This window comes from Emydura macquarii, unplaced genomic scaffold, assembly GCF_026122565.2.
Source record: "Emydura macquarii macquarii isolate MOO-44397 ecotype Brisbane River unplaced genomic scaffold, CSIRO-AGI_Emac_v2 contig_295, whole genome shotgun sequence".
NCBI classification, from domain to species: domain Eukaryota; kingdom Metazoa; phylum Chordata; order Testudines; family Chelidae; genus Emydura; species Emydura macquarii.
This window is the reverse complement of record NW_027130432.1, coordinates 11,808,105-11,825,278: the sequence shown is the minus strand read 5'-3', so window position 1 is coordinate 11,825,278 and position 17,174 is coordinate 11,808,105. Positions and strand designations below refer to the sequence as shown.

At 47.1% G+C, this 17,174-nt stretch overlaps 1 pseudogene; it reads right to left on the bottom strand.

The window, feature by feature from the left end:
- Window positions 1–5,896: 5,896 nt before the first annotated feature.
- LOC137154395 (platelet-derived growth factor receptor alpha-like) lies at window positions 5,897–15,190 on the bottom strand (annotated as a pseudogene).
- Between the last annotated feature and the right edge of the window lie 1,984 nt (window positions 15,191–17,174).

Genomic DNA, 17,174 nt, shown 5'->3' with positions numbered 1-17,174 from the left:
CTCTTGTTCCCTTATAGAACCTTTCCCTGAGCAGCGCTGAATATGGTTCCCTGATTGAGGAGATGTCAAATTTGCTGCTAAAACATGCAGATGCTCTTATTTTCTGCAGTTCATTGTCTGAGGTACCCCAGAGCATTGCACTGTCTCCCCCCGTCCCCTTTCGGTGCTGTCTCTTGCAAACACTCCTCTGTTGATTCTTTGTTATACATCGCAATTTCTTATTAGTATCCCCTGCCCACTTCCCTATTTTTTCTTACATATTCTCACCCTGAACCCAAATCACACAGTGAATCTAAAAATACTTGCTGCTGAATTAATTTTTTAAAACTTCCTCTCTTCTCTATAAAACTCTCTACTGACTTAGCCGTCCCAAAGTTTTAAAACATTGGACCCCAGTAACGTCCATGTCCCTGAGTCTCCCTCTGCAAGGTCTGAATAATTTCTGATCCAATTGTATCCTCTCAGAGAGGGCTGTTGTTAGTCAGTCTGGGTGTGCGTGCTGGTGTGAGTTCCCCTCTGGACGCTGTCTCAGCTTCTGCAGCAAGCTGAATCAACAGACCTTGTTAAGCACGACCCATAAATTACCACAGATTCAGTTAAGCAGCAAAGACGCTGATCTAGGTTTATTGCAAGCGAAGCACGGTGCTAGCAGCCCTATAGGAGCTACAGGTATTCAAAGACATGTATGCTTGTCAAAATGGACCGGCTCAATTAACAACAGGACTTTCCATTATCCCCTAAGCTGCACAAAGATGCTTCTGCTGGAACCCCTTTCTTAGACACTGATATAAACAAGTTTCACATTGCATCTCTGACGTCTGCTATTGTTCCATACCTTGCTTCCAAATCAAGAACAACATTTTCATCCATCATCCTCTCTCTTCTATCTTAAGGTCGGGGTGTTTCTGTACTGTCTCTCATGATTGTGTTTGTGCACCACTGTGTCTTGGGGAGAGCCTGTTCTGCCTCCCTATATTGTATTTCGGTTTGGGGAGCATGGGTACAGTCTCCCAGGATTGTGTTTCTGCAATCACCGTATAACAGGGGAGTTAGGACTGCTATGGTGTTCTTGTTACTGCTCCTTAGGAATGCCAGTGCATTAACAATGCTGTGTTCCTCCTAGTTCCCATATCAGTCTGTGAACTTGAAAGCAGGCAAACAGTTGCTGTTTCCTAAAGCCAGACTTTGGTTCAGGCCCCAGATCTTGCATCTAGGCCTGTTATAGTAGGCCTCACGCTCTCAACTTTATACTACAGGGGCATGGATCAGGTTCCAGAATAACAAATATAACATTTAAAACACAGATGTCATTCACCACTAAGGCTATGTCTACACTGATGGCGGCAAAGTTGCCGCTGTCAGATTGATTTATCTGGATCGACTGAGTGGTCAGTGAAGACCCGCTCAGTCAATCCAGAAGTCAACGCAGTAAAACCACCCCCTCAAGTGGTGTAATGCTGCGTTGATGGGAACACGGTTCCTGTTGGCGCAGTGCAATGAAGACAGCATGCAGAAGAGAAGCACAGCAATCGACAGGAGTTACGCAAGCGCTCTGTGTAGTTTGCGTAACTCCCGTCAACTGCCACCGTATCACTGGGGTAGGTGTAGACCAAGCCTAAGAGTGGTGCAGTGGGGCTTTAATAGAAAGAAAGAGCAAAATGGAGGGCGGTTCTAGATGCCTGAAAATCTCATCGGGTTATATTCACTTCTGCAAAATTAAACCCAAACTTAGCTACAGGTCAATCCTGGTTCCTATTTTATCCGAGCCCGCAAAGATCATGAGGGGTTTGGCTAGGCAGTTTTCTTTTGGCCCATCAGTCATTCATACTGACATGCTGCCTGCATTCACATCTCTAAGGAAGGTCTTGGTAGCTGCAGTATTATATCCATGACTAAGGATGAAAATCCCTGCTGCCTGACACATGCCACCACATCCAGGAGATGCAGCCCAGCTGCACAGATATAGATGGTCCTCCATACAGAATGATGCAAATGAACTCCGCATAGGGGTTGACAAGCACCTGGCAAGAGAAGTTTAAAAAAAAGTGTGTGTTTGACTTAACAAGAAGAGCAATGCAGCATCCACTGGGAAATAAACGATGTCCCACTGGAGGGTAAGCAAAGCAAAGGGTTGCACGTGGGAAGGGATAAGGAACGTAGCTGGCTATACTTGGTGCGATAAGCAGTGTTCCTGGTGGTAGTGCGTGGGAAGAAAGCAACACAGTGGGTCATACATGTCTAGATGTGAGCAATGCAGCAGGTTTCATATGTAAAGAAGGAAGCAACAAAGTATGTCATAGCTGTGGAGAGAGAAGCAATGCAGAAGGGCAAAAGGAAATCTCACATGACTTCAGACAGACAAAGGCGAGGTCTGCACTAGTGACTGTGTTACGTGGTTGTGCCATCGTCCCCCAGTGCCCACCTCTGAACCCCAGAAGCCCGTGTCTGGAGACGAAGAGAGAGCAAGTGAAGGAGGCCACTTGAGAGGTGTGGGTAAGTACATGGCTCAGGCTGTGGCATGGCCCCATACCCGTGCCAGCTGGCAGTGTGGATGCAGGTAAAGGGAGTATATCCGCTCTGGAGTTTCAACAGTCCTCCAGTCCCAGTCCCACAATGCACTAAATCCTTTTTAAATCCAGTCTGTATCCCCTGTTTTCACCGCTCGGAGTGAGCTGCGCCAACCACATAAGAACAACTTTCTGCTGCACCCTTTTGATCAATACAGGTGAAGGTGGATCCTGCTCCGAGAGCAGCCCCCTGATCCACCGACACACCCGGGGCTGATCCGTGGGTGGTGGGAATGTGCACCATCCTCCCTGACTTTGCCCGGAGCTGCAGGAACATTCACCTGTCCCAGGAAATTTCACGAGAGCTGAAGCAGGCGGGCACTGAACAGAGCCTGGAACACACCAACCACTTGAGGCTCCTGAAGTGGAGAGCAAGGGGCTCCGACAATTGCTGCATACATGCCCCTTCGACGACCCGCTAGATGCTGCCGAGGCCTCCCAGTCCAGAGCCACAAGTGGCTCACGACCCCCTCCTCAACGCCGCTGCCTCACTAGCTGATGGGAGGCTGATGAGGGCTGGGGTGAGAAGGCGGCAAGAACTGCGGAGGATGCCCCGGAACAGCCAGAGGTTGAGGAGTGTGTGGTTCTGTGCCTCTACCCAGAGAAGAGGGTTGAGGAAGCCCCCCCCTCCCCCCCCAACAAACCCCAGGAGAAGCTAGAACTGCCGCAGCAGTCAGACCCCATGACTGGTAAGTGACAAGGGACTCTCACCCCGGTGCCGATATCCCCCCCTGCTCTGGTGCTGCATTCCTGGGTTTAAGCCCAGCTTCACCTCAGCCCTTAAACAACCCCTGAGCAAGACACGGCTACAGATCAAGGATTTTATGGATTTCCAGTCTGCTGGTGGTATACATCTGGCAGAAGCTGTAAAACAGATTATTGACAAACAATCATCGTGCCCCTGTGTCTGGGCGTTTCTCGGCCAGCACGCTGGCCGGGATACTTCTGGGGCTGTGCAGGCCGGGCGAAGGGAGGGGGCAGGTTTAGAAGAGTTCCAGCTGAGGATGAGACCCTTGTAGAAAACCTAGAGTTATTTGTCTAACAGCTGGTTATTTCTGTCACTTCAGTTTCAGTGCTCCTATTCTCTCCCCTGCCCCCACCTGCTGCCGACTTCAATCTTACTATCCACCTACAGCCAGGAGCTGCACAGCACCGGGGTAGGCTGCACCCTAAAGACTCTCAAAGCAGAAGGCAAATAAAAACACCACCAAATCTATTATTTTTACATAATCTCATGATTTTGAATATTTGGGGTTGGCAATACTGTATGTTACGGCAAATGCTTTTCTGTCTGTCCCACACTCACTTCTCCGCCCCCACCTGGCTTAGGAAATAGCCAAAGTCCTAAGGATGGGGAAGTGCAGATAGTGTTATGTGATTACAACCTGCACCATTACCGCTAAATGCAGCAGAACTCACACCACAGACAATGAGTAGATACATGTCGTTATGCGCAGACTGACATGCAGAAAAACAAAACACAATTCAAGTAGCAAGATGGGCGTCTGCCACTACCCAGTGATTAAAAGGCCCTTCCTAGCCCTCACTTCCCAACCCTGACCCGCTTCAGACTCACTGGTGATTAGTGCTCTGTGACACCCGCTGAGCGCAGTTAGCACTGCTGACAAAGAACCGTTTTAAAAAATGGGTGCACCTCCCCCACCCCGCATTTCCCCAAAGCAAATGTTGCCAAGGCCATTATGGAATGGCGTACTGAGGAAGGGGGCGGGGGGACCATGCCCCCAGGCACCGGCCGAGGTGGGGACGCTGGCCGGGCCCTCCTCGGAGGAGCTGCCCCTCTTTGTCGCAGGCGGCCAGGACCCTGCGGCCAAGCCGACCCCAGCTCAGGCCTGCCGGCGGCCGAGGGCTCCCGCTGTGGAGGGGAGCAAGCGTCCTCGCAACTCGGTGCAACGAGGGAGCTGCGGGGACCAGAGCCCGTCACACCCACCCCATCGCTGCTAACAGCCATCTGCCCCTGTCATTCCTGCTCCCAACCGCACCTGCTGCCCCCACAGTGGGGGGAATAGGGGAGAGCAGGAAATGGGCCCACAGACACACACCCCACAGAGGGCGCTGCCGCCACTGCCACCAACGTGGTGGGAGAGGCGCAAATGTAAGTACTGGCTCCCGGGCGCCGGAGATCCACAGTTCACCACTGTAGTTAAGAGAGACTGAGTACTCCTGGTGAGAGGTTTGCAAACAAGTGTGAAGAGCAAAGAGAAAAGAATGCCGGCGTTACAAGTCTGCTACCACCCACCACAACATAAACCCTGCCTAAATGTGTTAACCCAGTGGAGATGCCTGTTACAACCTTCTGTCATTGCTAATTGCCACAGGAAGCCACACCCTCAGGTGCTTTTCCAACAGCTACACAGGATGTGACGGTATCCCTTGGCACAGGCAGATGTCATCCTTTGCCTCCCTTTTGTGCCAAGAGGCATGCATATATGGCATCCCTGATTTCCCTTGCATGATGGCAACCAGGACCAGTGTGCGCACGTGGGCGGGATCTGGCTGCCTGTGCGGAGTTTGTAAACCTGCCTTGTCCTGACCCACTTTGCCCTCACAAATGTTGTGGAGTGAGCTCCGTGCACAAATTCCATTCGATAAGGTCAGGATTTCACCCATTATGCATCCAGCTCTGATGCTTGGAGTGAGTTGAATCCATTTACCTGGGTGCCAAAAACTCCAGGAATCAGTTACCCCTGCCCCTGAGCTCTGCTTTTGTCTCATCTCCTTTTGGGCCTTCGTTACAAGAATGGGAGAATAGCAAGTATTTAGTCTGTCTAATCTTCAGTGCTGCAGGCAAGATGGCGGCATGGGGCAGCAGCTCTGTCAGGTACTGGGGATGCGGGATGGGTAGCAGCAGCAGCCCCCAAGCAATGCCCTGCCCTGCCCCCATGGCCCTCTAGAATTCCCCCCTCCGAGTCCAGCTGGCCTTGCTCAGCTCCCCCGTCTCCTGTACCTGAGCCCACGCCGGTCAGAGGTGCCGGGGTTACAGCCCCGGCGACTGGAGCCCGCCTGGTTCCCGGTTCTGCTGCATGTGCCTGGACCTGACCTGCGGCATGGTCTGGGCTTCCCGGCTAGTGAATAGCTGGGCTAATACCTGAGTGGACACAGCCAGCCCGCAGCATGTCGGGCCCAAGAGAGCCGCAAAGAGCCTGTCACCTTGAGTTCTTGGATAGCGCCTGGGAGCCCTGCTCCTGGACCAGGATACCATCCTGGTGCGGGCTATAGAAAGGCAGAGCGAAAAGGCAGCCCCCACCCCACGAGTGCTGGCAATCTATGGGCTTTACCCCATTTCTAAGTCTTACATTTTTTAATTCTGGGTTTATTTAGTTCGCAGAAGAGAAGGGTGAAGGGGGATTTGATAGCAGCCTTCAACTACGTGAAGAGGGGTTCCAGGAAGGATGGAGCCAGGCTGTTCTCAGTGGTGGCAGATGACAGAACAAGGAGCAATGGTCCCAAGTTGCAGTGGGGGAGGTCTAGGTTGGTTAGGAAAAACGTTGTCACTAGGAGGGTGGTGAAGCACTGGAATGGGTTACCTAGGAGGAGCTGGAATCTCCATCCTTAGAGGTTTGTTAAGGCCTGGCTTGGCAAAGCTCTGGCTGGGGTCGGTCCTGCTTTGAGCAGAGGGTTGGACTTAGATGACCTCTTGAGGTCCCTTCCAACCCTAATCTTCTATGATTTAATGCCAGCTGCACATTCACTCTGAGCAGCATCTCTCTGAGTCAGTTTTGTCCATCATCAGGCATCCTCTGTTGCCCCTGTAGACATGAGCCACTGAAATTGCTCTCAATTGAAGAGGATTTGGGATGAATTCCTTGCCTCCGGCGGAGTTCATCCCTTCACTGGATGCTGCATTAGAACTAGAGCACAAAGGCAGAGCAAAGTTTTTGCCTTATAAATGCACCCACTTGCCTTAAGCATTTTCAAAACATAGTCCCGGGGGAGTGGATCCTGCTGATAACCCACTGCTGATAATCCTGGGCTAAATTTCCTGTAAAAGCTTTAATTAATGTTTACAATCTGCAGTTAAAGCAATCCATGACATTGTTGTCTGGCTCTTAAGTGAGTGGAATCCAGGTAAGCTTAATTCACTCTCAGCAGAGAATTCTGCTTTGTGCTTAGAAAGATTAAACAATCGCTAACTTTCGTGAATGTGACAGCCAAATTCACGAAGTATGGGAAATGACTCTTGAGCCTTCTCAGCATTATTGCACATCCTTCAATGTAGGGAGTATACCTCTTCAGAGACTCTTCCTTCATGAGTCAGCACATTTGGCATCTGCAGTGGAGGAAAGTGCTTTCTGCAACAGGATGATATTTTCCATACTTGGACAGCTCAGGGGATTTGTTCTCAGTCCCTGGTTCAAATTCAGTGCTGGTAAATTGCAAGTAGAAGTTGCTACAATCTGGTGGCTGGTGAGTTTGTTAAATGAATTGCTGGTCTCAGCTCAGTTCCTAGTGAACAACTGTTCACAGCATGGTTGGTTTCCTGGCTGGCAATTGGAGCAGAAAGGCCAAGGGTAGATGGGTTAGCAGAACTCTTTTACCCACAGAGTTAGTCTCTCCAGATCAGAGATGGGGCACATCGGTGGGGCAGCAAATGAGGGAATCTTGCACTGCTACCTGTTCTGTTCATAACTAGAGGGCTTTGATCTCCGAGGGCACCTTTTAACTAAGAGCAAATTCATTGTTCTGTGGCGACTTGCAGCTAATGGACACGTGAAATGCTGGTTGTTACCCCCCATTAATTCCCCTTGCGAGGGCAAGTGTTGATTTTTGCATAGATGGCATTGTCAACTCTCTGTTTTGGCTGTGTTTTCACTTCCGTGTAAACAACCTCTTCCGCCACTTTTACATCCCTTTTGTGGAAATTCAAGTCAGCATAAGTCACGTCCTCACTTTGTGGAGAAGACTGTAAAGCAAGAGGAAAATGAGTGAAGACTCCTCCTTCCTTTCTGCCTTGCAGGGCCTAAAGTGAATGGTTAGTGACACACATATCAAACTATTATAATGCTAAACTGTCTTTCACTGACACAGACACTGTAAAAGAGTGTGCTGACTTTTTAGGAAGCTGTGTTCTGATTGTGAAACACCTCTAAAGTTCATGGAATGAATGCTGCATTCTCCACTACCTTGAGTTTGCTGGAGCTGCACAAGATTCTCTCCTGCTTCCCAGTCCCATTGCCTAGAACTAATGCTACATTCTCTATTGTTTCTGAAGATCCTGGGCAATCGCTAATTTGTGTCCTCTTTAAGTTTGCTCTAAGACTAAGTAATTAGTTCTTGGTCCCCTCCAACTTTTTAAATGAAGTTCCTCCACTGATCCTGGGCCTGCTGTTCAGGAGTAATGCTGCATTTTCTGTGGCTCTGACGTTCTCGGAGCTGCAGTCTATAAAAGGAGAATTGATTTATTTATACCCTGGCTTTCCTGGCAGTTGATGCTCAGAACCCAGTTCCCCTATGCTAGAGAGGAAAATTAAATGAGGCTTTTATGATAAACTATCCAACTCACCCTCTCCATCTGATTCATCTCCGCCTCAGGCCTGCTTTGAAGTGTTCCTGAAAAAAAATGAAGTTGTGGCCAAGTTGGTTATTCTCTGATGTCCTTTGGGTAACTTAAATGGAGGAGTTAGTTGTCAGTCTGGTTAGTTCACAGTGGAGAAGTAGCTACATGCCACAGGTTCCAGCCTTGCAGTTGCCAGTAATTGGCAGCTTTGTTGGCAATCCAGCCAAAGACGGAACAGACATGGAGACTGAATCCACCTTTCACACTTTGAGGTGCTTCCTCAGGTCAGGGAGGAGATATATTGGCAGGAAAGTGTAGACGGGAATAGTATGACCATTGCCCATGCGGTACCTCTACTTAGGTATGAGACTTTGTTAACTAGAGCTGCCAGTTCACCATCACTGCTTCACTGGCAAAAATTCCCCAAATTCCTCTTTATTCAGATAAAGGAAGGATGCAGAGAAGAATCTTTTGGCATCCTATGAGCTCCCCTCGTGCAGAAATTGCTTACGTTTATCATCCAAGTAAATCTTACCTTTGGAGTTCTGTCTCCATCTCCACAAACAGATACCAAGCACCAGCAAGAAAAGTGTCCCAACCACAGCTCCAATGGTAACGTAAAGGATGATTGGTCTTGGGGGAGGTGCTGCTGAAAGAAACACTCATTAGCTGCTGTCCTACTAGACAGGGGCTGCAGAGGCAAGGCAAGTTGGGTTATTGCACCACCATCTCCACAGAGATCCCATTGGGTAGTGCTAGAGAAAGACTATGTATGTTGGGTCATGCATCACCACCACTACAAGAATCCTGCTGGAAAGGGACAGGGGAAGATGCTGTAAGCTGGGTCACTAGTTCACCACCACCCAAGGAATTCCCTGGCAGAACAGTCGAAGGAGGAAAGGCAAACTGGGTCCCTGCACCATCACTACTTGAAAAATGATAACTGACACCAATCTGGTGGATTTATTTGTCAGAAGATGGTATTTGCAATGGGCTAACCAGTTAGGATAAAGTAAGGACTAGCTTACACCCACACCCAGAATCAAACTGGAACTTGTGCTGAGGTTCAACAAGAATTCCCTCATTTAAAAAAAAAAAAGTATTCTACAATCAAGGTCCAAAATGCTGCAGTTTACAGAAGTACTGCAGTGGGGGGAGGGGAGGAGTTTTAGGGCGGTCCTCTAGACACTTCTTGTTTTTGTCCAGGAGTGAAAGCAGAATCAGCAATATACTGAGAGAGGCATTTTCATCCTGCTCAAAATTGGGAAATACTGGAAATCTCCCTAGACAGCCTGTCATGGTGACATTGACTGCTCAGTATGGGTGAGAGGAGCTTCCAGGCCTTGAGGTGCTTATCCAAACCTCTGACACCTTTGTGAGTCAACCATCACAAAGTGGTTTAGTGAATTTTGGTCAGCAGCAATGCTGTGCTGCTGTCCGAGGGACATCGGGAGATGGGAAAGGTTGCAAGTACTTGGATGACAGAAAAAGGATGGGCAGGATCTGGAAAGCCATCTGGAATCACTGACTTCTCACTGCAAATCTTTCCATAGCTTTGCCTTTTCCTTGTGTTTGCCAGCAACTCCTGTCCAATCAATATTACGCCATGCAAAGTATTAGCATCAGCTCTTCCTCTCCTAGTCCTTATTCTTCCCTAGGAAATACAGAGAAGATCTGAGAGGACAATGCTGCTATTTACCATGGATGGTCACTCTGGTTCCATTCCCATGGCCATTATTACCAAAGTCACATATGTAGAGCCCAGAGTCGTTTCTGTTGGTTTTTATCAAGGTGAGAGAGGCCTGGCCCTTTGAGGAATCTAGAGCTGTTGTGACTCTGCCTGTTCCGTTCTTCAGCTCCTCCACGTGTCCCTCAGTCCCATTTTTATACCACTTAACACTGTATGTGGCACTGGAGTCATTCACCACCTTGAATCTATACTCTATAGTGAGATTTTTTCCTTCCAATCCAGTCATTATGGCAAGGGTCTGATTCACCAGCAGGTCAACAGCTGCAGAGAGAGATGTACAAGTGACTGTACCTTGATGCAGAAAACATTTCAGTTGATGCGTGTGTGTATATATATATATTTAATGTCATAGATAAAGATGACTGGGCAGCATCTCCCATGGGAGGAAGCAAGATTGCTGCCGTGGGTGGAGGGTGTTTCTGCAGGGCTGTGCCAGTAATTTGTTTTAATTTGTGTGCTTTTGGTTCCTCTTTACTCAAGTAGCATGTTGAGATTCTTGGGTGCCTTTGTGTTTCGGTCTGGCTGGGAATTACGGGTCTGTAGTAGAAAATGGGATCTTTTTTCACACTCATTGGCTAGGCCTCTTAGGGGTAGGGGTAATTTAAAAAACTCTCCATGACAGCAGGGGCTGCCTAACTTAGGGTTTCTTCCTATCCCAATTTTGCAGTTCCAGGACCAGAGCCTTCGCTATCAGCTGAGGATTTGGTTCACAGACCTGATTTGGAGGACACTATTTGCAAGCAGGGCTTGCCAATGTAGTACATTCATTTAAACGTTCTCTGCTCCTGCTCTTTGAACCCAATTTACTCACCATCATCCAAAATAAAGTGCACTACGCTGGAAACTCTTCCAGTTTCTGGTTGTGGGTCTAAGTTTTGCTTTGCCTCTTGGGGTGGGGTGAGGATACTTGAGCAGGTTATCCACTCAGCTACTGACTCATATGATCAAAAGAAATCCTGACCCCTGGCTTCATACTGTATCAAGAGATCTGAACAAATGGGAAGCTCTGCCAATGTATCTCTGGCCCTATCCCTTCTTGTTCATACTCTATTTAAAAAAAAAATTTGACCTCATGTTTAAACATGGAGCTCCGATCTCCATGGAAAAACAATACCTTCCTACAAGCAAAGAAGGAATGTGGTTTCTGGATATTAGGCATTGTCACACATTCTTCCTCTTAAAACAGTGGTACGTAGATATAGCTAGAATGCCACATTATGGACCCATATAGACCAGGAACTCCCACACTATTGTGGTGCTTAAGGTCCACGTATCTCATATATTCACAGGAACAATCACTGGCAGTTGATGCTACCCAAAGAATCTAGTGGACAGACTAAAATGCCATCCATTTGCTACATGAAGAGTCAATACTCTTGGGCAATTCAGCCCTGCTAATTGGAGACAAATCAATGATGCGGAAGCAGTAAATAGAAAGTAGTCCTCTATTCCCATCACAAATCACCACAGTGACCATTTAAAGACCTTTAAGGAGCTGCAGGGTGGCTACAAAAAACTTTTTTGGCAATTCTTCCAGACTAGACATTGGCTAGTCAATAGCAACCCAAATTCAGCAGAAGCACTGTTATTTTTAGACTTTCTAAAATTGATAAGAGTAATGGGGCAGAATGCCAGGCCCATAGCATCAATATAGCCTTATTTAATGAAGGCTAGTGAGAAATACACAGAAGTGTTTCAACAGAACTGGAGTCAGGAGTTAGAGACCCCCCCGACCTACACCACAATGACAAAATTATTATGCAGTTTCCAGGTCTGTTCAACAATGGCATGTGAGAAGCCAGAAAATTTAATATTCTAGAAACATGAGAATTCTGGATGTACAGTAATAGAATAAGCTGTTATCTAATGATCACTATTAAAATGTCAGTACTTACCCATAATTTACAGAGACAAGGTGCGTCAAGTAATATCTTTTATTGGGCCAATTTCTGTTGATGAAAGAAATGAGCTTTCATGTTTACACAGAGCTCTTTTTCATAGAGTGATCGCTCTGTGAGAAGTTTTCACCCACAGGTGATGTGGTGTTTTTGTCTTATCTTTTTCTTGTTAATGGTCCCTTGAAATATGTGTTAACTACTCATGCTAAACAATCTGTTCCACCTTGACTTTAGTTGTGACACTAAGGAAGTTTCCCAGCCCTGAAGAAGAGCTCTGTGTAAGCCTGAAAGTGTCTCTCTCTCTCACCCACAGAAGTTGGTCCAACAAAAGGTATTTACCTCACTGTGACGGGGGACGCTCACCTCTCATGAACACCTCCTGTCAGTTGGGTGCCAACCTGCACTCTCTCTCTTTGCTCCTGGTACCCCCCGTTGACTGTTACTCTAATTAAGTGGGTCTTCACTGGTCCAGCCCTCCGGTCAAGTCACACACAGTCAATATGCACTAACAAACCCCTTCCGGAGTAAAGTCCAACAGGGCCTGTCCCTGTGCCCTTCTTAATATCTTTCTCCCTGTCTCTGGACTCAGTCCTCAGCCCCTTCTGGGCTAGCTTTAAGTCTGTGCCTGCCTGGTATAGAGCGGTGCCCCCAACTCTTTCTCCCTGGAGACTCTTTGCCTTATCAGTTCTTATGGCCCCAGCTCTCCAGCCAGGTTTCTCCTTCAAGTTCAGTCCCCTTCTGGGGTAACAAAGTCCAGCAAATGGTTGGCCATCTGCAGGGCCCTCAGCCCTTTGAATTCCAGCCCTGTGCTTGGACTTTTAAATAAATCTTGTCCCCTTCTCAGGGCTTTGGCCACCCTGCCAGGAGCCAGTGGGGGGACCCAGGCCCGCCCACTACTCCAGGTCCCAACGGAGCAATCCTTATTCTGGGCAGAGCTGGGCTTTAGACAGTTGCAGAGGTGGCTTTGCTTCAAGATTTTGCTCTGCTAAATGGAAAACAAGGACCCCATGTGTCCCCCACTTTTCCCCTTTGTGTTTTCTGGTTTCCCCGGTATCTGTAGAGTTCTGCCCTGATGCCTTTTCTGATGCCTATGATATTCCCTGGCATTTTGAAATTGATCGGCTGCAGTGTTCAAAATTTATTGTGTTACAGACAAAGAGATGCCATCAAGTTGAGTGCACTGTAATTGTAGCCATGTTGGTCCCAGAAGTGTGGTAATATCTTTAATTGGACCAACTTATGTTGGTGAGAGAGACATGCTTTCAAGCTACACAGAGCTCTTTTTTATGTCTGGGCAAGGTACTCCAAGTGTCACAGGAAAATGCAACACATAAACTCCCTCAGATTTCCACCACAACTTCAACAACCACCATCTGTACATTAAACACTCTCTGGAATATTCCCACTCTAGCACCAACTTCCAGGACACAACAATGAGCTTCAACAATGGAACCCTACAGATGACCATATACAAAAAACCCACAGTTCACCACACCTACCTACATAAATCCAGTAACCACCCCCAAACATACCAAGAAATCTGTAATCTACAGCCAGGCCCCCGGATACCACAGAATATGCTCTGAGGAGAAAGTCCGGGATATAAACCTTAACGCAGTCCAAACCACCTTCATCAAACAAGGATACTCCACCAGAGAAGTACATCGCATTGTGGAATGGGCCTCCCAAATACCCTGAGAGGACATGCTTCAGTACTGAAATAAACCCACCTCTGACAGCACACCTGTAGTTGCAACCTCTCACCCCATGCTGTAACCCAGATGGGGTCTCATCAGACTACAACACATACTCAATGGGGACTCCATCCTGAAAAATCTTTCCTGAACCCCATTTCTGGCCTTCAAACAACCCCCAACCTCTCCAAGCTCATCATCAGAAGCAAGCTCCCCACAGAGCAGAACACACCAGCTCAAAGCAGCACCAGACCCTGCCAGAACACCAGATGCAAAACTGCAGACATATCTCCACTGCTATGATGATCAACACCCTCCACAACACACCTTTCCAGATCCATGGATACTACACGTGCCTGGCACAACATGTGGTGTACCTTATCCAGGGCATTTAATCCTCCAATAACAACTATGTGTGTGAAGCCAAATAATCACTATGCTCTCGAATGAATGCATGCAGAAAAACTATAAAAAATAGACATCCTGTCGCTTGTGGCTGAACACGTTTCATAAAGCGATCACTCCATATCTGACATCCTCAAAGGAAACTTGCACAACATTTTTAAAAGACGAACCAGAGAGCTTAAATTCATAACTCTGCTAGACACTAAAAATCATGGGCTGAACAGATGCACTGGATTTATGGCTTATTACAGCAATCTGTAACCCACCAACCCTGTCTTTTTGTCCTATGACTGCAGAGGTGTTAACGGGACACTTGCCTTGAATGATCCCTTGAAATATGTGCTAACTACTTATGTGAATCATTTGTTCTACCTTCTATTGAGCTGAGAGACTCTGCATAAGGGCTTGTCTACACTTAAAACACTGCATTGGTGCAGCTGCATAGCGCTTTAATGAAGATGCTCTAAGCCAACAGGAGAGAGCGCTCTCGTTTGTGCAGTTAATCCACCTCCCCAAGAGGTGGAGACACTCCCGGGAGAAGCTCTCCTGCCGACATAGCACTGTCTACACAGGGGATTAGGTCAGTACAACTCCATCACTCGCACACCCCTGAGCAACGTAGTTATATTGACATAGGTCTGTATGGAGTTTCTGAGACAAGAGCGCTGTGTAACTCGAAAGCTTGTCTCTCTCACCCCCAGAAGTTGATCCAGTAGAAGATATTACCCCACCCACCTTGTCTATCCAGTTGCGTGTAAGGCCTCTCAGGCTCAGCCAATTAGAAATCTACTCTCTCACCCCATCTCAAAACAGTTCTTGAATGCTTGACCCTGCATTCCTTGTGCTGCCCAAGCACCCACAGCAATCGGGGGATGCAGGATTAGGATCATTGTACGGACCACTGAATGTCACCCAGTTTTGCCCACAGCTCTGCCCTTTATACTTTTGTGCTGCTCCATCTCCCCCAGCACCATCTTCCCCATCTCTCTGGAACCATGCAAGTGTGCTGAGCTCCCTGGAAGGGTTCTGTAGAACAGAGAGGGAAATACTGGTATTTACCATTGATGGTGACTTGGGTTCCATTCCCAGGAGATATCCCCTCTTTGCTCCCTCCATAACATACGTAGGTTCCAGAATCATTGACATCAGCTTTCTTCACAGTGAGGAGATAAAATATTTTTTCTTCATCTTTTGATGATATGATTCGATCTGTTTCATTCACCGATTTCGTTACGTTGTTTCTGGTTATATTCCATTTAACGAACCACTTGGTTAAATTAGTGCTTATACGTGACTCTACACTCGATGGTAAACTCTGACCCTTCCATTGCACAGATATAGGGAGGTGTCTGATTCACCACAATGACAGTAGCATTTTTTTCTGTGGCTCCTGCAACACAAAGATCAGCGTCACTATTTGAAGTTCTTGTGACAGGAGGAAGAATTAAATCAGACAGAATCATTTGCAGATGATCCGCTGCAAAATGTTTCCATTTCTGTAAAAGGAAACCAAGGGCATGAGCATGAACTCTCTGCTGAAGGTCACTGCATGAAGTTCAGAGCAGTGAGTGGGGATGGCTCAGACTGGGCACTTTACCCAGGCCTGCCCTACTGGCACTGTTAGCCAGCCTGCCACGCTGGCTACAGCCAGCCATACCAGCTCCATGGGGCCTCTCCCTAAATAACTCCCTCAGTGCCATCTAGTGAGCAGAGCATGGCTCCTGGGGATCTAGAGAGAAGCCCAGATGCAGGGAATTGGGCCTGCAGGCCCCAAGGTGGAATGTCTGCTCCAGGGAGGCAATCCTGATCAACAAGGGGCCAACGAGAGAATTGGGGAAGGGGCGGATCAAAGAAGGGAGACAGAGATGGGAGACAGAAGAGGAAGGTGAAGGGGAAAGAGATTGAGGGAAGTAGAGAGCTGGGAGTGGAAAAGAAAGGATGGGAGAGGGACAGTGTGTGCACAAAGCCGGGGAGAGGAATAGAATGATCTAGGGGAATCACAGGAAAAGGGAAATAAAATAGAGGGGGAGGGAAAGGGGGTGAGATGAAAGGAAAGGACTATTATTTATTATTATTTTATTATTATGTCTACTTTTCATTACCATTGCACTTAGAGTCCTCATCAGCCACCAGCAGAGTCCCATTGTTTTAGGCCCTGGACATACATTTTGTAAGAGGCACTTCCTGCTCTGAAGACCTCACTGGCTACTCTTAATGAAGAGTGGGAGAAGAAAGAGTTGCAGAAAGGAACCGTCTACTAGGTCCCTATGTATGGGACCATGCTACTTCTCCCTAATTATTATTACTAAGCAGCAGTGTCAATGAACACAGCACTCTACAGAACAAAGAGTAGGACTATGTATTTGTATTTTGCAGTGCTGATGAAATACTTTCTATTCCATCAGTAACTAGGCAAAATGTAAGCCAGCAGTATTACAGATAAACATCTTTTAATCTGCAGGACCAGATAACTTGTATCCAAGAGTACTAAAAGAATTGGCTGAGGAGCTCACGGAACCATTGTGGCTTTTTAATAGCTTTTGGCATAATGGGGAAGTTACAGAGGACTGGAAAAAAGCTAATGTTGGGCAAGTATTTTAAAAAGGTAAACGGGATAACCTGGGAAACTATCAGCTGGTTAGTCTGATATTGATCTCAGACAAAATCATGGCAAGGCTGGTATAGGAGGCAATCAGTAAAGAATTAAAAGATGGTAGTATAATTAATGTCAATCAGCATGGTTTTATGGAAAATAGTTATTGTCACACTTGATATTTATTGATTACAAGTTTGGTTGATAAAGCTAACTGTGTTGATATAATACATTTAGACTTCTGTAAGGCATTTGACTTAGTCCAGCATGATATTCTGATTAAAAAATAGCACTCTACAAAATCACTGTTGCATATATTAAATGGTTAACTGATAGACCTTGTTACCAGGCGTGGACTGAAGACAGTGCTGGATTGCTGATCAGGTATCCATAGCCAGCCAGTGCACCTGTCCTGACTGGTGCTGGATTCACATGCACAGTGGAAATCAGGGATGCTTTGTTTGCTCGCATAATGGGTTTGCACGGTCCCATGCATGAGGGGGGAATGAAATGATATTTGACATTGTGCTGTTCGTGTGTGTGGGGCAGATTTTTTTCATGTGTTGGTATTATGCATTATCAATTTTGTAGCACTCTCCTGAAATGGATGGACTTGTGTTATGCATTTTGTAAATACTGGGCCTGTACTTCAACACAGATTATGGATTACTGTGCTGAGTTATTAAGAATAGGCATGTAATGACATTTATTAAAGTTTGTGCCACTTTTATAATTCCATATAATACAATGCA